The sequence below is a fragment of the Linepithema humile genome, chromosome 6 (assembly GCF_040581485.1).
Source record: "Linepithema humile isolate Giens D197 chromosome 6, Lhum_UNIL_v1.0, whole genome shotgun sequence".
Taxonomy (NCBI): domain Eukaryota; kingdom Metazoa; phylum Arthropoda; class Insecta; order Hymenoptera; family Formicidae; genus Linepithema; species Linepithema humile.
In genome coordinates this window covers 16,590,830-16,615,061 of record NC_090133.1, presented here as the reverse complement: position 1 = coordinate 16,615,061, position 24,232 = coordinate 16,590,830, and the positions used below count along the sequence as shown (strand labels likewise).

Sequence of the window (24,232 nt, the reverse complement as noted above, 5' to 3'; positions counted from 1 at the left end):
ATATATCTTATGTTATTGAGAAAAATTTAATGGACATTGTTAAATTCTCTTCCAACCAATATTAAATATTTATAAACATCTTGTGTGATAATGTGTTATATTTATTTGCTTACTAGACAAGCGAGCACACAGCACTAATGCACTTAAAAATTATCGGACATTTAATACAATCTTATTAGTCAGTCGAGAAGTTTTTCCATGGAATTTGATTCTCCGTCTTCTAATTTTACGTTGCGACTACAGTTGTGATTTCTCTCGTGTTAGGAAACTAGATTTGTAGTGGTCGGAGAAGCCGAACGGTGAATTTTGTCGGTTATTAGGCAGAGACGGCGGCATGGTTCCGGCTCGTCTTGAGAGCAACCACGGGCTTTTTGTGCAGCCAGATTGGCGGCCATTATGCCCACGAAATTGGGCCTTAATTGTGCCAGCGGTAATGAGCCAGGTTGCTCTAATGCATCGGCACACACTAACCACCACACATAGTGTCTTATGATGTAGCTATGGTGTCCTCGTAACGGGTGACCCTTCGATAACGATCTATTTCTTGTTATGCTACATCATTTTATATTTATCTATTCTTACTATAATGCGCGATCGTATAGCGAATGTTTTGAATGAGCAATATTTGATAAATAACTGAGAGAAGAAATTAAGAAGCAATTATTTAAATTATCATAAAATTGTCTTTGATTAAAATTTACGTACAGTATAATTTTAATTTTTATTGTTCTATTCTATTCATGTATGATTTGAAGACAATATATATTTACTGCGATAAAATCTTGCCTTAAATTACTTCATAAATTCATAAATTATTAATGAATATTTGCATCAGTGTGCTCAAGATGATTGGGACACCCGGTACAAGCAAAGGGCGGTAGAAAATGCTACTACGTGGCGACGTAGCATTATTTAATTGCTCTTCCGTTGTTTTTTCGTCGCCAGATAATTTGTGTACCTGGCGGCGATCTCTCTGTCTCCCCTTGCTTTTCTTTTCTGCCTCTCACCCTGTTCTTTCTTTGTCACTCTATTTCTTCCCTCGTTCTCCATCCTTATTCCTCTCTGACCAGCTGGTTGTCTTTCTTCCACCAACCCATGTCGTCCCTATATAGGTTTAGTCATCGATAAAAGAAGCAGCACGAAGGGCCCAACGGGAGAAAGAGAGACAGAGGGCGAGAGAAAGAGAGGAGAATAGCGCAAAGGATGAAAGTTTGAGAGAGAAGGCGCGGTCGGCCTACTCCTAATTGCGCGTAATTACCTATGGAGGCCAATTAGCTCAGATTGGTCGGACGATCCGCGGCTAGCCCAGGGACTTCAAGCTCCGACAGGATCTTCGTGCCGCCTTGCCTTGGGTAAACTCACGCGAAAGCAACCGTCTTTACTTCGTGGATTTCTTTCTTTCTAGCGATAAACTGCTTTATAGTTCTATAATGTTGCCCGGTTTCGTTCTCTCACAATTTACATAGATATATGAATCATTTAATTTTCTCTCTTATCTCGTTCTCTCGCTTGTTCAATAATGCGTAATAATAATAATATACATTACTTAAAAATTGTTTTATTTTATTTATAGAAATTTGAAATGAATGAATATAATTTACAATCAATAACAAATTAAGCTTCAAGTCAAAAAGAAAATTTCTCCAACATATAAATTTTTGCTATGTTTTGCATCATAAATGTCTCATATTTATATTTTACTTAATTTAGTATACTACTACTGATATTATTATTACGTAGTAAGCATATCTTTTACATTTCACATAAAAGAGCAATTATTCTGATTATTGCTAATACACATTTTTTTATATAACTGTTATTGATCTTAAATGAAATTTCGAAATATGTTTTGTTTAACATGTTTCTGATTTTCTAATTTGTTACGATAGAACATATACGAATGCGTAATGCTGAAGAACACGCTTTTTGCATTCTCTTTGTTTCTGATTGAGAATGTCGCTTGAAGGCGAAAACCTATCCCTTGTATGTAACAAAGTTATCCGATCGCGATCTGTCATCGTTACGGTGCTATTCCCACATTCTCTTCCTCTTTATTCATATCACAGAACAACTTAATGGCAATATCAATGTTTCATACGCTTGAACGTTACGAGCCATTTACTCGTAGCATAGTGCTGCAATTATGACCAGTCTAATTACGAGACCAACACTGTCCACTCCGTTTTATTTGTACTGCCATTTCCCGAGATGTATACACCTGCGGCGCTTGCACTCGCGTGCGCTCGCAAATAATCGCACGTACATCCACAGCCATTTCCAGAACACGCGTGTAATGAGCAATCAACGATCGATTTCCTCGGCCGAGCAATAACTGTTTCGTCGGCGCGGAAATGTATCCAGCATGATGTAGATTGCGTTATCATTTTGCAAATCGAAAATCAGTCTCGCTGCTTAACTGCATCATCATTCAACGCGCCATTAGACTTTCGCGATGTGCTCTTTTACGACGGCAACTTTCAATATAGTAACAACCGTCTTCTCAATTGTAGAATGCCGATTGAAAGGCTAAACATAAAATACGTCGAGATTGAATATCACGAAATTACTAAGAACTTTTAACATTTTAAAGTTTGCATTTTTACATATATTCGTCTTTCTTGGAAGCATCAGATAGCCCTTCTCCCCTTTAAATCAATATAATATTACATTATAATAATAACAAAATGTACTTGCGTATGAATCGTGCACATAAATTTTCATATTTTTTTTGTACATATAAAAATGAAGATTTCGTTTTGGAATTAAAAATATTTGTTTCTTTTATTATTTTTTTTTCTAATATTCTTTTCCGACATTCTATTCTTTTCATAAGTTGATTCAGGCTCATTTTTTGTATCTAAACTTCGAAACCACGGAAAATAACCTTGATGAGGAAAAAGGTACGATCTCACACACTGAAAGTTGCCCATGAAAATACATTAAACCACCTTTTAAAATCACAATCAGTCATTCGTAAACAAACAAGTATAGAATCTATAGTATACAATCTGCAGAGCTGGGTCGAACCTATATAAACTGAGCAACAATGAATCAAAGAAAATCCTCCTCACCTGCACCTGGCATCGTGCATTTTACAAATTTTTCATTTATTAGTTTCCACATACCTTTGCTGCAGGTAGAGACGTATCATTTTTAGAAAAGAACAAAGAAATTACCCGAAATAGTTTTGCGGTCAGTCACATCACGATTGATATCTTACCGTCTCTTTATTTTTTTATACACATTTTTTCTTAAAGTTGTTAATATATTTAGTTAAATGTATTGTCCGTCCTAAACAACTTGGTGAAAATAGACTTCTCATGACTGGTGGGAGAGACTCTTTTGTTATTTCGTATATTCACCTTTGAAAATTCGGAACCTAACTCCGTACATAAACCCTCGCATAAAAGAATTGAATAGGAATATTTTCACCTGTCCGAAACAGATTGGTTAAAAGAAGCAGATTGAAAGGAATTTTTAGGATTCATTCGTCGCCTCACTTAAGGACAGGAATTTCTAATCTTCTTTCTAGCATTGGCCTCTAAACATTAGCTCCTGTGAGGAGTTGTGCCATTTTTTTTTTTTTTTTTTTTGTTTTGTTTTGTTTTGTTTAGCAACACTTCTAACTTGTCCTTTAATTGTTCAATTTATTAAATGAGTTACGGTTTTCAAATTTGTTAAGAACTTTTATCGAATTTAGCTGGAAATTATTTTTACCGAAAAGAAGTTTTTAGGAATGTTTAACGTAGAACCAAGTCCCTAAGTTTTGTTTGCTTTAGACTGGACGTTGTGATGATTCGGATATTTGTTCGAAAGATTGCTATCGTCATTGATGCAATTCTTTTTCTTTTCTTTCTTTTTCTTCTCTTCTCTCTCTCTCTCTCTCTCTCTCTTCCTTCTTGCTTGCGTCACGGTGAATAACCGATCGTCGCTGACATTCGTTTAATCGTTGCTATACTTTAAACTTTCTTTCTACTTTTCGTACGACGAACATGGACGAAATGTCCGTTCATTGCGGCATTTTCTCCTGCGCTTGGCAGAACGTATGTGTCGTAAATAAGATCGGACTTACTTGCAGTTCATCATTACGGTTTATCTGCCAAAACTGCGAACCCCGGGAATCCAATGGATCGTACATATATTGAAAGTAAAAAAGTAGAAATAGTAGTTAAGATAGAATATTTGTACGTTACGACAAGCTATCACAAATTTTTTTATCTGATTAAAAATCAAATTAATCAAAAATTCGTATTTTTTTATTATATTAAAAAAGACCATAAAGAAAAAAGCATTAACAATTTTTTGAATTAATATTAATGGAATGAAAAACATGTTTTAGATTTATATTATTATATACATTTACATTTTTAAACAAATTACACATATAAGTTTTTATTATATGCAAATTCTCATCTAAAATCACAAAAATTAAATATTAGTCTATTTTTATCCTCTCGTTCCATCTAGTTCTTTCGTATTTTTTCCCCTATGTTTTGTATAAAATATAAAAATCACTCTTTACTCTGATCTCGAGAAGGTCCGGTCGCGCCTTTGTCCATTCTGGAGTCCTTGATTCTTTACCCTACCTAGATTATAAAAAGAAAGAGAAAGAGGATCGCTGAAGACTCCGCGATAGATTCCGCGGCGTGATTAGCATGACAATGTGCTTACCGGCCACTCGTTATTCACATTTCGCGATCCGACGTAACGTATCACCCGTAAAACAAAATTCCGATCTATGAGACACCGACTAACTCTTAGGAAGGTTCCGACACAACTGACGGTTACGACGCCTCCAACCTTTTTCTTGTTGAATAACAATATTCTCAAGGTTTCTGAGGCGTCTAGGGCAACTTTAGTTTATGAATACCAAAAATGGATGAAGTGAAGCCTCTTTTGACGCATGCGCGTTATCTTGGGATTGGATTATCTTGGGACATTTGTCGTGCGCAAATCGTCGAGTTGCGACCAAGTCGTATTTTACATTTCTGGATCGAGAATGGTCGAACTGTTGCCAACTAGTTATTCCGAGTATATGGTTCCTTCTATGGTTTATAAATGTTCGTCACGTTATATCACTGATATTTATTCCATAAAACACATATGTGCTTCGCGGCACATATTCCGTGCACCATAATATTTTACGTTACATTCTAAGCAACAATAACTTTTATTTATTTTTATTTTATTAAAAATAAAAGTTAGAGATTTTACCAGAAATACAATCTTATATTATAAATAAATTAATAGAAAATTCTTTTTTTTTTTTTTTTATTTTATGTAGAACCTAGAAGATCTTGAATTTTTTTAAATTTACATTTTATAAATTAAACATTTGTGAGAATTATACAATATAAATCAATGGAATAACTTACACCAATATACCACCAATTATCAATCTTCTTAAACTTATTTTTATTAAATTGGAAAAAGACTCATACGATTAATAAATCAACTCGTTAAATAAAAGACTTAGAATTACAGCAAGAAATCCGTGCCGAATGTACAATGTACTTTATTAGTTAAAAATGTAACATTAACAATTTTTTATTGTATTAGTTTATTGTATTAGTTTATTATATTATTGTACTCTTGTTATGAATTACTGCTATGGTTGCTTTACTGCTTTCTGTTAAAAAAAGGCGTTCCTTTTAAAATCTTAATCTGCAATATGGCTACTGGTATCTGTGAAAATTACATCTCATTGGTCAAAAATATCTAACAATAAGTTACCTGCTGTTTTCAACGTCCCTAAATAAGCAACGATTTTAGAAGAGATTGAATATTCGTCCAAACCTGTTGTAAAGGAAACCTCTCGTAAGGGAAATCTCGTATTTCATTTATTTAGCCAATTGAATGGCTTTGCAGGTGTTTTCGCGTAGGTGGTAAAAAGGGATGCAGATCTAAAGATCTACAAAGATCTTTTCTGAATTTTAGATACAATAGCTCACCCCAAAAAGTTTCAAATTCTTTAATCGAAGGGCACATAATCTCTCTCGTGGACGGTCTCTTTGTGAATACCGTGAGAATGCAGTGAGAAACAGTATTGCTGTCAATAGATTGTGTTGAATATATAAAGGTGGCAAAAAGAAAGAGAGAGAAGAGGGCAGAATGAATGAGAGATGAAGGATGAGAAAAAAGATTCTAGATATCGCTCTTTCAAGGAATTAACTGTCAAACTATGTCTAATGCAGAGAGCCTGAATTGCATTGAAATATTTTTTTCTTTTCACGCCACAATCGCTCACGTATATATCGTTCACATTTATATATTTGTATATGTATTTATATATTTGTATCACGTATATATATTCACCTTTTCATCGAAAAATCGGAAGGCAGCTGATTGTATCGAAAAAGCGGAAGGCAGCTGAAAGTACGTTTCGTGCTTGTCTAATCTTTTACAATAATTACAGATTACAGAATAATTACAGAACAATAAATACAATTATAGATAATGTATTTAAAGTTAAAATGGCCACGTAAGTGGCGTAGGGCTGGCGCAACTTAGCAAGCTGGAGAGACCTGAGTTTGATACCTGTCCACTTTTGTTTTTCTCGTAAGGCATTGGCAAAACCTGCGAACAGTATTCTTGCCGTTAGAAAATTCATTGAGACACAGTAGTGTCTCAATAGTGCTAATAAAAACAAGTTAAAAAGTATTTAAAGTTAAAATAATATATTATTATTTATTCCAATTTTTTCACTATTTTTTAATTTAAAAATGTTTGAGAAATTAGAAATAGAATTGTCAGAATTGTCAAAAGCATTCATTAGGTATTTCTACACCTCTGTTTTCTTTTCACGCAGTGTGAATATTCCTAGCTTATCTCGCTTGTCTAAGCTTGTTTGACAAAAAACTTTGTTGATATGTACATTTTTCTATTAGATTGTTTCTTCTTGAAAGACATCACGTTTTTGTTGTCTAAAGATTTGTTCGTGTTGCATGCCCTAATATGCTCCGATTTATAATATACGTAACGTAATACTATGAAGCATACTGGAGCGAGTAGGTTGAGACGTGAACAAATCTTAAAATTAATTTTTGTTTAAAACGGACGATAAATTAGCAAACACTGATTAGATGTTTGACCGTCCTTGTGCGAACGATAGGTAACGCTAGTCGTATCGCAAACTTAAAAATAGTTAATTACAAACTTGCCGAACAATAGTCTTCACCCTTTTGCGGCACTGAACTTCGTGATTTTCTCATTCAGTTATATGCAAATTAATATTCTCCGCTCTGTACAGGAAATTACAATAACAATGAATGGCTAGCCGTTCTTTGCGCACGGAATAATTAAACATAACACAATCGTTTATTGGGCGCCTTTATAACGCGACACATCCGTATCTCCCATTGAAAGATGTCCGAGGATGCTCATCAGCTGTCCAGATTTCTTTTTGAATCGTGAGACTGGGAAGGGAAAAGGAATTAATTAATGCTGTAACGTACTTGTCTTGGTCACTTTTTGCTGCGCGTTGACCGGTCTTTTTACTTTGAAAGAACGTAACCCCCCTAATGCTGTTCTATGGCTAACTGCCCTGGCATACCGGAATACGTGCCGTGTGAAAACTCATGCGGCCTATTGTTTCGCTTTGTCACTTTTATGCGCTATATTTTTCAAGTTTTATTTTTGTCAGAAGGGACTGCTCCAAATCTATTAAAATTAGTTCTTCCTTCGATTTCAAACAAAAACCGCCAACTTATGGCAAGTGAAAAGGCAATTTGATGGACTATAAATAGGAATTTGTACGTAGAAAATTGGAGAATAGAAATTGTTAGGATAGATTTAGGAACAAATAAGAGCAGGTATCAGTTTCTCCTATTGTATAAGACATTTTAAAATTTATGCGAGCAAATTACTCTTTACGAGAAGGCTCTTCGCCTTCGTCAAACTTTGTTTTTTTTTTGCTCCTACCTGCGGTAGGAAAATTTATTGCAACAACGAATTTAATTTTTAACATTTATAAAAATTTTGTATCAAAACTATTGCAAAATTAGACATTAGATATTAATTCTTAGACATTAAAGCAAAAGTTTGAGTTTAAACATTAAATAATCTTTCTGTTTTTTTTTTTTCTCATTTTTATCATAAAAATTGGTATTAAAAAAGATAAAACTTACATTTCTAGATGATTTATATAAATTTTACTTTCCTATGACATGTAGACGGCGAAGAGTGTAGATTTATCCCGAATCTAGATCTCTGTTATTTTACTTACTTCTGTTCGTAGTTTCCTCTCCGGGGGCGGTTGCGAGACAAAGCGGTCATCGTAATCGACCGTAAAAATGCTAGGGTGCTCCCGAATTCGTTAATCTCTTTTCTTTCGCCTTCTTTCGGCCCTTGTTTAGGGTGCTGACGGTTTCCTGCTCACGAGATTCACCACAATGCTCTTTTGTCTAGCCCTTCTGCCCCAGTTTCTCATTGCAGGACCAAGTTTGTTTTTCCTTTCGGAACGCCGTAATTGAATCATTGCCACGAGAATCTTCTCATATTTTCATGAATACTTGTGAAACGAGATACACAGTAAAAGCGTTATGTTTTATTTGCATTTACTTTTTTTTACTAGTGCCCTTTTTACGAGTGGATTATGACATTATTTACATACATCACGGAAAAATGTATATAATTTAAGAACGAAGAATTTATATGTCGTTAATATTGCGATGTTTCTAAATTTAATTAATTACACGATTACGTTTATTTGTTTTATAATAGGTAGTATAGGTTATGTTAATTATTAATAGGTTATATTATTATAAAAATGTGGAAAATATTTAAATCTTTAAAAACACATATAAATCACATTTAACACATATAAATCACATATAAATAACATAAAAACACATTTAAATCTTTATATTGATTTTTGTTTATGTGTTTATTGATCTTTAAACATATTTGACGCATGCTGTGATGTAGTTCTTTTATCTGTGCACATTCCAAACTTCTATTCTTTTTTTTTACGACAGAATTCGGAAATTGAAAAGCATTCGGTGCATTGTAATAATAACAAACGTAGGAATTCAGTGAAGCATCATTATTCCGAATTGTAAAGCGTGTCTCACGGTCGTCCTTTAAAGCCGGCATATCGCTGATTTCGGACGTTACTACTATGATCGCGCGCGATTCTCTCGAACGTACGTGTGGATCGTGCGTCGAAAAGGTTGTGACGTGTGGAATCCGCAGGCTTTCGGTGGCATTGAGCCGAGTCGAAGCAGGAGGAGTGAAAGAGAGATAGAGAGAAAGAGGAACACGTGGTTCCCATTCACGGTTGCCTGTGCTATACTACTACGGTTCGTGCGGTTGGAGGTCGAGTAGGTGGAAGATAGAAGTCGAAGGGGGAAACACAGGGAAAGTTAGAGTGAGAGAAAAGGAGAGAGTGGAGTGGCGATGTTGCCGGTGTTAAAAGATACCCTCGCAAGGTGAGGGTGAGGAACGGAATGAACGGAGTGCCCGCTATCAGGATAGAGAAAAGTCCACTACTACTGTCGTCATCCCTCGACTTCGATGTGAGTGGTGGTCTCGACCTCTCGTGTTGTTACACGCGTCGCGATCTTATGTTATACTCGTCGAAGGCTGTAAAACTTACTGGGATCCAATTCGATCGGTCCACTCGGCTGGCTCTGTTACGTGGACTTTTACTTTTGAATCGATCTGATTAGATTGCTATCCCGTCGCGTGTTCTTCCGTCGCGAAGTGGTCTGTTGTGTAAAAATTATTTAGTTAACGCAAATACGATCGTTTATTTTTAGTGCATTACGCAACAGGGAAATATGTTCTCGCCTTCGAAAAAGCGGTCTATAAAAATGGATAAACTCGAAGAAAGGGTTTTGGCGAATGTACAATGATTTCCGGAAGATAAAAGATCTTAAAGATTTCAGATAATCTATACAGATGCCTCATCTTTCCTTCCCTTACGTTTTTTCGCCTATAACACAGCCATACCGGACCGATGTCTGCTCTGCTCCTCTTCGTGTTTCACCTTCATTCTCCCACATCTCTCCCGTGGTCCTTTACAGAAGGATTTTGAACGATAAATACGCGCGGCGTATAACTCAATATCGGGCCACGAAAAAGAAGGCGGCGGGCAGAAATGTTCGTGGTTCGACCTCGAGGGCAGACCGAGCGGGGCATTAAAAGGGAGAGGACATTAAGAACCGCCACAGATCTTGTGTATAAGGATCCGGCAGCCGCGCGGAGAGGGTGGAGGGGGATGCCGTTGGAGGAGAAAGATAAAAGGAGGCTGGGTGGGAGGAGGTGGGGGAGGAATGGTGAGGGAGGCGGACGCAAGGATGCTCACGTATGAGGCAGGACCTCATAACTCTTTATAATGTCCTCTTCTGCGGATGCCTAGCATACACCCCCGTTCCCGTATGCCGTCACCGTGAACACACCAATGGCCCCTCTTCTCCCCCCTTTCGCTTTCTCTCTCTCTCTCTCTCTCTCTCTCTCTCTCTCTCTCTCTCTCTCTCTCCTGTCTATCTCCTCGTCTCTTTTTCGTATTTGTCTCTCTCGCGCGCGCTTGTTCTCCTCGTCGTCGTTCTCGTATTCGTCGTTCAAGTGTGGGTGGTTTGTGTATACGTGCCATAAGGCCTGCTTGCAACCTCTACCTCCCCGGCCGTTCCACCTCCCGTCCTCCCTCGGGAACCTGTGTACTTCTATATGCCCTTCTATACGAAAGCCATACCTTCGCCAAGGGAATAAGAGAGTTAATCTTGATATAATGGCCGCGACTGTCGCGGCCCACAAGACAATAGTCCAAGATATATCGTTAGCTTCGCCCTTTCGCGTCTCGGCGCCATTATACCGGCACGCTCGATTCTCCTTCTTCTTCTTCTCTTCTTCTCTTCTTCTTCTGTTTCTTCTTCTTCCTCTTCTTCATCGTCGTCGTTGTCGTCGTTGTCGCGCTTGTCTTTTTATTCCTGTTCTTAGTCGGCTTCACGGGGTGTTACGATGCACGTGGAGTTTCGGCGCAACGATAATGCGATTCGCGCTCGATACGCCACCGATGCGAGGCTCCGAGTCCGAAGGCGGGAATACAGGCTCAGGCATTTCAAAACTGCGAAGCTGGTAGGCCGATTGGAATCGCAGATTATATAATCGTGCTCTTAACATATACTCCGTCCGTGTTATTTTCGTTTTATTCACTATTATTTATCGTTTGTTTTATTCGCTCATTCCATAAAATTGCAAACACAATTTATGATTGCAATATTGTTATTATTTTATTACAATTTTTTTTTTTAATTATACGCAATTTCTCTTAAGACTACAATTAATCGTTTAATTTATTTTGCAATATTCCGCATTCTATTTTATTCACTTATTTAACTTTGAAAGAAGAATTCTAAAAGCGTGGAATACGAGCGAATAAAACATTAGCGGAGTAAAACTCGCCAACTTGAGAAACCCGTCTTTTTCCGACACCACGAGAATTCGGCGAGTTACGGCGGTACCTCTAATCACGAAGAAGAGGAGAAGTGCCGGAGAGAGAGAGGGAGCGGAGAGCCCTACTCTGCTCGACACCAGAACTCTTAAAGACCTCTACCAGCTTTTCTCCATCTCCTCGTCAGCCGACTCCCCCGCAAAATCATAATCTGATCTCGTATTAAGGATCCGTTTTTGCGCTCCGCTCTTCTCCCTGGTGCTCCCCTATTTTTATGCAGATCAGAAGCGAGCGCCCTGAGGTGGGAAGCTGCGCTATAAATGCTTTATAATCTCGGTTTCGCTCGTTCGTACGTGCGAGCGTCCGCTCCGAAGGGCCAACGGGTATACTTCCACGCGTTCGTGACGGAAATCGATTAATCTCACGGTGAACGAAATGGACTCTCGATCGAGGTAATCGACGAATAAAGTTTATCGAATAAACGTGTATACGATCGAAGCATCTGCGAAATTGCGCGAATGAAATCTTCGCCCATGAATTTATAAGCAGGTGTTTTTTTAATGACACGATCTTCCACTATTATTACATCTTTCCGAATACAGATAATGAAGACTTTGAAAAGAATATCGCGGTTAAGACATTAACCGGTTGTAAAATTCTTCAATATTAAAAATAAAAAATTTTTAATTAAATTGTTAATGAATTATGCAGTCTTATTCGAGGTTAATTTGAATAGAATTCCAAATGAAATTTCTCAAGCGTATTCAGCGTTTGTCGGCTTTGAAGGTGAACTCTATTTTTACGCAGACCTTGTTTAACGCGTCGAAACGGAAGGACGAGATCCGTTAACGATGTCCATGGGATCGCATTAAACGCATTCGGACGTTACTTGACAATGAATTAAGCACCCCTGAGCTGGTGCGATATGAGGGGCGAGACCGACAGGACATGTGAGGATTCGGCTGCTCCTTCTTTCGCACAATGCTTTCCGGACTCGTGGCATTGGCTCTCCCGAGGGGAGAAATTACCCATGAAATATTGACGGACTTTGCGAGCATTAACCCTCCATCCAATTGCATCTCGTACGCCGCATAACCGGCACTTATAATGTTCATGTTGCTCGTACAGGTGCGCCAATCTACGTCTACCCCTGAATTCTACGTCTACTCCTCTATTATCAGCCGCGATCCGCGCTACTTTTATTAGTAATTTACAACTGTTGCGAAGGGCATTTTCTCAATCGGCTGCGACTAAACTCTTCAGAATGCTATGCTCTTTACCTTCAATTTCTATAATTCCGAGCAACTCGCGGGAGGTGTTTGCGTTTCAAAAATTGACCTCGAGAGTATCGATTACTTGAATTATACCGTGTGTTATACACAGTTCACTTTAATTGTACGAATGGGTCAACGTGCGTGTTTATATTCTAACATCGTTACCTAAATAATTCCTCGCTCGTTGTAATCAACGGTTACATTAGAGCTTATTAGGAATTAAATTGGCGCATTATTGCTTCCTCAATTTTTTTCTCGCGATGCAGAAACACAGAACGCTTCTTTTCATCGAAGATTATTCCGCGCGCAGTCGAGGCTATCAGTGACGGATAATCAAGAAAATAATCGAATGTGCCGTTGGCGACCACATACGCGCGTGACGTATGCCAATTTTTTTCCCCAACGAGCGGCAGCACTTTAATCATCTCGTACTGGTCGAGTACGTCGCGCTCGTCTCATTTATACGCGCGCCATTGTTTTTTGCCGACGAGAGGATGAGCTTGCCGAGTGGAAAATCGGTTCGATAGATTCGGGGATGTTGCACCCCTTGCCCTCAGCGAGGGTGATAATACCGGTGAATTTGTATCTGTGTGCGCGTGTAGTAGACCGAAAGGGTGGGAATGCCGATCGCCCGCTCAGCGCCCGCCGATGCTCGTAAGAATCTACTTGGCGTACTTCTCCGGGTAGAAGTGTATCCAGAAGGGTATCTCAGAGGGGTAGTTGGCGTGGCCATTAATTCATCTGCTCGTTGATTGCCTGGCGGCCCCGTAGATCCCCCCTTCCGCGTCGGCCGTTCTCTCTCTCTTTCTCTCTCTCTCCGCACTTTTCTAATTAATTTCTAACTCGAGGTTAGTCCTATCGGTCGGTCGGTCGGTCGGCCAGCACGGCCTGCCCTCCTCCGACGATTTCTTCCTCGCGTGGTAAGAAGGAATGGAACGTTCTTGTCGTCACTTTTATAGGCTGGCGTAATCGATGCCGACGAGTACAGCGTGGAAGCGATGACTTCTGGGTAGTCCGGACAAACCCAGACTTCTGACTAATTCGGGAAAAGAGGTTGTAGAGGGCATAGAGTTGTATAAATCAGCACAAACAAGTTTCCTTAATGTAGTCAGTAATTTACAAGATAGCTATTTCTTTATCCTTTGATTATTAAGTCAGTATCTTCTACTTTTGGACGATTGGTAATTTATGAATTATGGCACACTTAAATGTTTACAATAGTTTTAATACAACAGATTAAGTAAAACAGTAATCAACCATTTTTTTCAACTATTGTTAACGAAATTTCACTTTTTATTCCATTTAAGATACATTTTCTAAGAAGCAAAAATTGAATGTTATTAAATCGATAACAGATATTTAAAGCTCGTTTCGTTATGTTTGCAGAGTTTATCGAATAGACGCTCAATAAACGATACGTAGTAATACATGATGCGTATAATTCCTATCTTGTCTTCATTAGACATCGTTGCTGCTGACATGATATTGACTCGTCGTGTTTTCGTTTGTTTGAATCGGATCAATCGCGCGTGACTAATCGTGTTAAATCGCGCTAAAATAGAGAAAAACACGATGTTTCTTACATATGCGAGATAATGTCATATCAGTTTTTCATTTTATACGTATAATTAGATGACGATTGCTGTTATCGATTTCAGGTTAATCTTATCATTTTTGCAAAAAAAATGAGTATATCTTTTTAATCCGTTTCAAATATACGGTGTGAAATAGCACATGTCATAAAAACGATATTGGTATCGAAAACTATTATTATCCATCGTTATTTTCTTATTCAGTTGCAAAATGAACTTCGATCACTAACAGTTACCAATAACTATAGTTGTCTGTATCACTTAGGATTTGATTATTAGATTATTAGTTGTTCAATATAAATATATTGATTAAAAATAAAAATATGTAAATATAAATTTTAAAAATTGTAAAAAGTAACTAATTATTTTTTCTTTCTAAATATTCCGTTCAAGACACGAAAAATCATGGAGGAGCAGATATTTAAATTGGTTATTATATTCCTTGTTTATATAAATCAAGTCGTTTCACTCATTTCGATCGTCGCTCGTTAACGTTAATTTATAATACGGCTCTCTGGATACCGATTTCTTTGCGTCCGCGAAGAACACCAATCACGACATTCCGATCGCGTGATTAGGTCTTGTTGTTACCGTCTCTCGTACTTGTCATTATTTCCAATATTTTCTAAATTATCTTCATATATCAGAGTGCAATCGTTATATACCGATACATCGGCGCAAAAGAGAAACGCAGTTTTCTTGATAATTAACCGCCGTGCATTCACTTAAGGAATTATAAGAATTTTAGCTCGCTAGAGTGACGGAATCATTGACGCAATGCGGACACGCGTTGGATAATGCTCGGCGATCAGAATAACCATAGCGTGACCGGACGTATAATTTCTGAAAAACTGCACAGCCCGCGCGCTCACGTAGTCGTTCGTCGCGAAATTCCATGGCTGCGAATAATACAGAGCTTGTTTCGTAATTTCGTTGCAACGCCTAATTAAAGTTTCAGGCTGGACAGAGCATCTCGGGTTGTCAATTAATTTGTTCTCAGTTAGTCGAGAGTTAGCTATCGGTGATTCGTACATTGGAATTATATTAATTTATCGTATCCGAAATCAAGATAAGTATAAGTGATGAAAAGAAGTGGATATCTGTCAAAAAGGGTACGTTTTTTTGTTACCAAAAAAGTTTCTGGCGATAGAACTTTTCGAATAATTAATGTGCACATTTTTAATCAAAAACTTGATTTTTGAAATGTTGAAATGTGAGAGCTGAGCTTTTGCTCTTTTATATTTATCATAAATTAAGTTTATTTTTGTGCCAGAAAAATTTTCGATTATTTCTGGTAATTCAAAATCTAAACTTTTTTAAAGATTAGATACATTTTTACATGGTTTAAAAATATTATTAGACATATATGTGATGTGATGACATATAATGGATTATTTTGATTTATATTGACGTTAACCAAATAGTATTAAACTAGCAAACAGTTTTTGAGCTCTTAGAAATGAAATGAAAGAAACAGGCGACAAAGCTCTAAGAAACCATGAAATTGACATTTCTTTGCACCTACTTTGCCGTTCATTTGCATTGTTGTCGGCACTTTACACTTGAAGTATTTTGACTTCCGGTTTGTCGATACTTCTAGCTGGTTAACCACAGGACTACCATTTAGATTAATCTTGTTCTTGTCACCTTAACAAAGACTACTTGAGGATAAGGGACTACTTCAAGGATTCCATATGCCTGGTGTTTAAAAGGTACTGGTTAAAGGTAGACAAAAGGACTTGAGTGTTAACTGAAAGCTGCAACAGTTTTTTTTTCCGATCTTTTTCTGTTTTTTACTTTCTTTGTCTCTTCTCTCTTTCTCTCTCTCTCTCTCTCTCTCTCTCTCTCGGCTAAGTACCATTATGTCGGCATAGGCTACGCCCTGTACACGCGTACGTAATAAAACGGCGGGAGAAGGAGAAAACCGGGCGAGAGACAGAGAGGAGAGAATCAAGCGGGCCTACGCGGTGGGCAGACTTGGGCATTGTGATGCAAATGTGTCTAATCGGCCGAGCCAGCCGACCATATGTCCGTTTGTGCACCGAGGAGGCCCCGACGCTGCGTTGCACCGTGAGGTACACGCTAAACCTAACCATTAATCATTATTGCGCACTAATGATGATCGCGGACACGCTTACTTAATCGTACGTTTTGTTCGCAACAACTTTGAACGCCGATGCGACAAGAGCTGTCGTTAACCGCAGCACGGCGCCGTTCTTGACATTCTTCAGAAAGGATTCTGCATTGAATCGTGTGCGGCAAACTACTGTGTTTAAGCGTTCTCTCTCGTGCATTCTCGCTTATTCTTAATTCAAACTAAATGGATGATTATTTATTGTTCTTCTCTCCGTCGCTAGTACTTCGCTCGGCACAGACGCGCGGTTAATATAATATTTTGAGATGCGTCGAGTAAAATGCAGCTACTGTTGCCAATTTATAATAACTTTAATTAAAGAAAAAATATACTTGGTATTGATTAAGGAACTTTTAATTACAGTTAAGACTTTTTTGCACCAAATATTTGTTTGATAAAATTATCCCAATTATTTATCTGATTTTAGATATTCTGATTTGAATTTACGGCTATGTTGATTCAGATTACAGAGACTGCGCTATGTTTGAAGACGTGATTTAAAAAGAGTCAGGTGTCCCGACATCTGTCTTCCGTTTCGCAGCTTAATTTCGAGTTGATCGCAGCGGCGGCGGCGGCGGCGGCGGTGGCGGCGGTAATTCGTAATGCGCGTTCGTAACCCGATACAATTCCATCCCGGTCGTCGCTTCGTCATCCGGTTATCCGGCCTAACCGTGGCATCTATATGCTAATGACGGCCGATTCATTACGCAAAACGCACACGGCGGACCATTATCTTTTTTCTCCACTGCGAGAGGCGCGGCGTGCGGGAGTAGCGCCGGGGAAAAAGTGCACAGAAACAGAAATGCATGGAAAGGACGAGGGGAAAAAAGGAAGGAAAAAGGAGAGGAAGCGGACGATCATCCGGTAGCAGTCGATTTCCATGCGCGTTAACGGTTCGCGGACGGCAGTTGGTACTCGAGAGAAAGAGTGAGACGAAGAGGGAAAGAGAGAGAGAGAGACGGGCTACGCGGACGCATTACCGCGAGCTCCGACGTATATTTAGGCCCCGATTATTTATGATTACGATTATCCCGGACGGCTTTCGAGCGCTTTATTGAATGTTTAGCATGTGCCGGCCACGCTAATTCTGAGCAGTACGTTTATAGCACGTGGGGGTGGGGGTGGAGAGAGATAGAAGTGGGGGGGGGTGTGGGCATCATCCTCTCCTATGTGCGCTCCTTAGACGAGTTTTCGCTCTGTCGCTAATTCGACCCGTTCGATCAAATTACTTCGGCCGGCGAAACAGCCCTCCGCCGCCGCCGCCGTTTTCGCTCCTTCGCCCTCCGTTTCTTTTTACTCTTTCGACGCCGCTCTTCCCGTTCGACTAATGATCGTCGTTAATCCCCCCTTCTTAGCCCTTCCAAACCCATTTCGCCGCGGAAAATATCTTGTTCGCGATTCTATATGATAATCATTTCCGCCGCGAATTGAGCGCGACCCGAAGGATTGATGTCGGCTGGGATGGGGTCGGCATCAAGAGACCCGCCGGTGGATGTCGTTAACTAATTATAGTTGCGCCCGCCAAATGGTCGCCTATGCCGCGAGTACACTAATGAACACTTGAGTAAACACATTTTACCGTTTTCTCTTCGCAGAGCTATCTTGGAGCGGCATTGAGTCGTCTCTAAGCAAGAAGAAAACTCGAATGTGCTAATGACATCGGTTGGGTGGGGGAGGGGGAAGGGGGGGGGGGAGAGATCTGAGATGTCGCGAAATATCGAAGCTTGAAAAGCCGGCTTTCGAGACTTTTGGATATAATTTGTTCAAATGACATTCTGCCCGTCTTTTCCGATATTTTTTCTATTATCAGATTTATTTCAATACGATAAAGACTATCTACTAATATCAAGATAAAATGTTAATGTTGAAAATACTAAATTCTGAAAGCGAAGCCATTGATTATTCCGATTAATATTACACGTCCGACACATTGATGTTGAGTTTTTTTTAATGAAATTTAAGCGCTGTCACTCTAGACTCGTCGAAGCGCCATTGAGATTTCCTTCGTTAGTGGCGACATACCCTGTGTGGTGTGGCCGACCTTGCAGTCTAAGAAAAACAATGAGAAGTAGTAGCGTGTATGCCGGGCGATGCGTGTGCGGTCGCGTGCTATTTCGAGTCACAAATGTTTCGCGCGCGGATCGTTGCGCCTGCCGGCGTAGGTGGCGCACAATTTATCCGAAATAATTACCGCGGCGATACCGGAACGCCCGCACGCGTATTTAGGACGCAAGTTGCCGGGGTTCTATTTCGAGGCGCGGATGTTTCGACTTTAATTAATCGGCCGCTTTTGTAATGTAAGTGGCGACGCCGCACATTCGAAATAACCGCATGGGACGTAACGTAAGGCGGGCTCGATCGCGCAACCGGTTCTACTGTTATAAATCACGCGCCGTGTGATACTAATTGACAAGAAGCAATTGTTAAACTTTCCGACATTCGCCGGCGTCAGAAATCATCTCCGGTCTATAGCGATAGTTTAGCTTGTAAATGTGTGGTACAGAGAACGGTATATCTCTTACGGGATCTCTTTTATTTTACGATCGTATCGTCGTAGTCATTATGACGCATCATATTACAGTTTATTAGAGTTCTACATAACTGAATTTAATTAAACTTCCTCATATGAATAAACTTTAGAAAGGAAATGTCACGTTCCACGTCACTTTTGGCAATTTTTACTTAATTTTTAACGTTCAGTATTTTAATACCGCTCCGTTCATTTATTACAGTTTATTATATATCTCATTTCATACATTTTTGGATATTGGACCCACACGTGCCATTTTATTCTTTGCTCTTTCATAAATTCTTTAATATTTTATCTCTTACTGAATATTAAATATGTAGCTTGAAATCACGTTCACTGCGACTTCGCGCGATTGTTTCTGAAATTCAGCGCGGAGGAAAACGTCAGCTATTTTCGGATGGTAACGGCTCGCATGTAGAATCCGGCTCATAGATAACTTCCTGTCGTAGCATATGGTTCATCGTGAACGACACATATAGATTTCACACGGTTCGCTGTTTCAACGAGAAATAGTAATGATAATTTCAACAAACTGCCGCTTTGCTAATCCCGGATCTCGATTACATCGGTCGACCCACTTTAACTCGAACTTGCCTCGCTGCGAATACCTCATTTATTTTAGTGATTATCCGCCAATTAAGTGTAGATTGCGGCAGGTAGGCGGACAATCCGCAATAATTATCGCGTCAACTCGCACGGAATACAAGCTTAGCGCCGCGAGCACCGGATATTTCGAGCCGCACATACGCTCCGCCTTTAGACGTGAACTCATTGATAATATTTTTTAGAGAAAGCGCATTGTACATCTGTAATATAATACGTACGAAAGTCAAACGCTAATGATATCTGTTATGTATTATTGCACTTAAAACAGTGTCAGCCCATTTGGATGTCGACGATGCTTGCGTCATGTTAACGTAAGCTTCTATAAATGTCGGTTTTATGTTACTAACTGCTGCCAAATTTCAATCGTTAAGGAAAATTCGTACAACCTATAAATTATCTCGGTTTAAAAAATTTTTTAAATTGACGGTACCAAAAAACTTTAAGAACGTCAAATTGTTCTCAAAAAATATTATATTTATTGCGCTTAAAAGATTTCTTCTTAATATAATCAATCTTGTTGCATAAAGTGCACATGCATACGCGAATAATCGAGTTTGATCTATAAAGACAGCCGTCGACAAAGCCAAAATTTCAGCTGTAAGTGCATCTCGCTTACTTACAAATGACGAGATAAGCTTACTAATATCAAGTAGTGTCTGCGCGGCAAATTTGAGTAGATAAAGAAAGTGCTGCGTCCGGCTGGCGGTCGTGTTTCTACGCGTCGATTCTCCGCGACTACGCTTGACAATAATAATATTATTCTTAATTGTGACTGCGATACTCGTCGTTAACATCTACATTCGCGCGCTCGCGAGGTCTAACTCATTTCAATTCGCGCGCACGGACGTCAATGCGTTTATTGAAAATAAATACGCGACGCGCCGCCGCGCCTCTCATTACAAAATCCGAAGACGAAACCGAGCCTTAAGTGCCGGGGACCTTTCGCCCCGGTGATTACCGCCGACGATGGTATCGCGTGAAAGGTGTCTTTGCACTCACGGCGTTTTCCACGGCGACCGGCCGTAGTAGTCACGTGCTGAAGGGAGACGGACAAGCGCACGCGGCGTGCGCGCGCGCGTCTCGGCGCAGGAGGGAAAAGAATACCGGGACCGTACACCTCATCTTTAAATAGCGGTGGACGTCGCGCGAGCACGGCGAAATCCATTTCCAAGTAGCCACGGACGTTTTAGAGAGGCGGACCACCCACGACGACGCCACGCGCTTTCCGGCTCTTTCCCCGATGTTCTTCCGCGAATTAAAATTCTGCTTCCTATCGCTAATGTCATCGATTTTACAAACGACGTGCCTCACGTTTCGCGCATTTCTGTTAACCTTTTCACACTGACACGGAATTTCCGTACGTAATTCTTTTCTTTTTTATTACGTAATAACGACGTTTATATAGAAAGAAAATTTTTTAAGTATATAAAGAATGTTTGGAAAATTACACTTTTGGTATTTTAGATATTTCTGAAATTTGAGCACTGGTTTAGAAATCTGATTAGTAAATTTGGCGCGAAGCTTCTCCGAAGTTTGACGAAAAATTTTATAAATTGCATTGTTTTATTTTTTGTATGAATTGTAGGGCGCGAGTAAGTAATTAATGACCTTCCCTTCCACTTTGCTAGTTTCTCGGACGATCAATAGCAACTGTACAAAGTTCCACTGTGCAGCTATGTCAATTAGATTGTTTGCCTATGCATCGTATTATATGGATCGGGATTCTTGACGTCATTGAATCGCTTGTTTTATAAACACACACTATGCGACTACTATGTTAAATGTTAGCTGGAAGTAATCTTTTAACGAAGTCTGCACGCTAATGATCGCAAACAGATATGTGCGAAAATATAAAACGCGAGATATTTAGACAAGAGATGTCCATGTGAGCAATGCTCAAACAACACAAGTCCCTCTAATCAATTACGAACTATCGTGTCTTCGGACATTAAATGTAATAGAATATTATATAAAGCGCTTCGATGTAATTCTGTACGAAGTAGAACAACCGACGTGAAGCATCAATACAGTAAAATGGAAACAATTATGTAATTCAACCAAAACTAGCTCGTGCCAAACTTACTAATTGCCTGTATAAATGACACAAGGCACAACTGTGCTATTGCCACGCTATTTCGTGAGGCCATTAAATGAGCAGTAAAATTACGGTAACGAGTGTCTTTTTTATATGTAGAAGCTATTTTTTATCTTCTCCTACGTGGATTCGTTAAAATTTCAAATCTAAGCTTTAGTTATTCATCAATCACGATCGCGCGCAGCGGGATCAATTACGCAGCGAGAGGCGCGAGCAGATGCCGCTTCTCTCTCTTTCTCTCCCGCGAATTTCGAGAGTATCGTTACTTCTGACGTCACCGCGGCGTTTAATGAGCGGCTACCAGAGAGTAGTTCTCCCCACATCCTCCCTACCCGCGCGGGGATCACGACCAGAGGGAGACGGAGCGAACAGCGATGTTGGTGGAGGGGGCGTAAGGAGAGTGAGAAAGACAGATAGGAAGGGGAGAGAGGTAGTATCGTGTCGGACGCTGGACGAGGCGCACGCTCGATGCGAGGCAGCGCGTGCTTTCATGCGTGCGAAGAACGGAGCAAGCGGTACCGGGACCACGGACAATCCTGGATGTCCACGACGTCCTGGTCGTAGGCATCGCCGCGGCAATCTGTTCCCGCGGGGACTGTCCTGGACCAGTTCGGAAAGTGGTTACGGACGTTGGTGTCCCGCCGTTGCTGTTGCCACCGCCGCCGCCGCCGCCGCCGCCGCCGTCGCCGCCACCGCGGCCGCTGCCGACCACGCGGCACACACACGCACTCATACACGTACGAAAATCGCGTAAGTGCGACAAAGAGGAGTTGCTATCGAGCGCAGCCGAGCGCCCACGAGGATCCGCGATCGTAACTCGAGGCGTCCTGGCGCGCAGCCGATTGGTCGACGGCCCGAGAAAGTGGTCACCTCCGACGAGGGTTCGAACCGGGCCGCCACGTGAGTCGAGTGCAATATCGCGAGACAGAATCGCGCGCGCGAATTTTCGACCTCTCGAAGGATTTATGACTTTTCGCGCCCGAGAGGCGTAAATTGACGTTCTAGTGGAAGCGTTTCGAGTAATAGCGGCTGTTTTCAGTGGTCGGACCGGCCGGAAGTGTCGTTTGGTACCGCGGTACCAAATACGCGCGAACTTGAAGAACGCAATGAGGTCATCCGACGAAACTTTAAGGTGATGGAAAATGCGCTGCTTGTCGCATTTTACAACTCGCACGGAAGATCACGCTATTTTGGAATAGTGCGAACGCTTTGCTTCCGACAATGTTCGTTGTGGAAGAAAGAAACTACATTGGGGAGGATCTCGCGCCATTTCCATTTTGAAATGGAACTGATAGAAGCCGCGTGATTGGGAGGAACACTCGTGAGAACGTATCGTCAAAACTCACAAGACTTCGATTGCTCGCCGAGTCACGTTCGTAATAGAGAAGCGGTGTTGTGTCTTTAAAGAACTTGATACACCGATTGGTCTTGAGAATCATTAAAAGTCATCTTGCGAGTATTCTTGCATTTTGAAATACGAGAACCCGTTTTTGTACTTCTTCGCGCTTCGCTGTACTAAGGCTTAGCGTATCTGTGTATTATTCACGTATAAAAGTATTTAGTAATAAGAGATCGATTAACCAGTTGGCGCTCTCGAGTCGAGTTTGACATTTGACGGAGCGCGCAAGTGCAACGCCGATGCTCCGACTTTGCCATCGATTTACTTAATTTCTGGCACAGTTTGCGAAGACTGACACGTTGACGTTGTCGCGCTCGCCACGTGAGTGATCGATCGCGACCTAGGGCAACGTTGCGCACGCCGAACGCCTGAAGAAGCGCGCGCGTGGCCACGCTCTTTGACTCACCCGGAAACGAGTTGCCGGTGAGAATAAAGGATCACTTTGACAACAGTAACCGAAGTGCGAAGGATGGGGATAAATTAAATTTCGGAGAACACCCGCGTTTTCTTCGTGAGCGAGTTCCGATTCCACGTTTCCACGATCGCCGATACTCGTCGAGACAATAATCGCGCCTAAACGCATTTTTCGCCGAGTTTACGAAATCGGGCCGACGAGAAGTTGTGTTCATCTACGCAGAAGTTGCGCGGTGAAACTCATCGAATGTAACGTGTGATTATATCATTAACTTCGGTTATCGGCTTGACGTGAGCGTGGAAACGTTTTGTCAGTAGTTATTATCGAGCACATCCGGAACGAACATTATTTCATAAGGATTTCGCAACAGTCGCGAGCTATTGACACGAGACGCATGTTCTGGTTTAGCGCACGAAATTTTCCGAACGCTGAAAATTTCGCGTGTTGGAAAAAGGACGCAAAAGTTGAATTGTAAACGCGTTTTATTCGACATTAATCAACAAGGACGGATAATTTGTTAAGGACCGCGCAGTGACTTGGTGAATTTATCAGTGAGAAACGGAGGGAGAAGGAAAATACAAAAAGTAGTGCGTATTCCTACAAAATAACGAAAAACTCTAGGCCGCGGGAAAAGTGTACCGGGCATTTAAAGACTGTCGCAACTTGGATCAAGCTGGATTCATGTCTCAGGTATATCACTTCTTCAGCTTTTGCTATTTTCGCAAAACTCTCGAAATCAGCAATAATAGATAGAATGTGAATTATGTATAGATAATTGATTTTTTACTATTTAAT

The 24,232-nt window shown here is 40.4% G+C and overlaps 1 protein-coding gene and 2 long non-coding RNA genes across 12 annotated transcripts in view; 1 reads left to right on the top strand and 2 right to left on the bottom strand.

The window, feature by feature from the left end:
• Positions 1-24,232, top strand: part of zfh2 (Zn finger homeodomain 2) — a 363,357-nt gene that overhangs the window by 81,376 nt on the left and 257,749 nt on the right. The window contains exon 1 of one of the 10 annotated variants that reach the window (XM_012375087.2): positions 22,061-24,127. The exons of the other annotated variants lie outside the window; for them this stretch is intronic. The gene's annotated coding sequence lies outside the window, so the exon portion shown is untranslated. Of the gene's footprint in view, positions 1-22,060; positions 24,128-24,232 lie in introns of those variants that run through there. 10 annotated transcript variants of the gene reach the window in all.
• Positions 1-24,232, bottom strand: part of LOC137000515 (uncharacterized) — a 140,885-nt gene that overhangs the window by 33,078 nt on the left and 83,575 nt on the right. The gene's annotated exons all lie outside the window — the stretch shown is intronic.
• LOC137000517 (uncharacterized) lies at positions 3,728-5,376 on the bottom strand. The gene is made up of 2 exons (XR_010890781.1): positions 4,672-5,376; positions 3,728-4,586 (listed from the first exon to the last, which is right to left on the bottom strand). It is a non-coding gene; the product is annotated as an uncharacterized lncRNA (long non-coding RNA).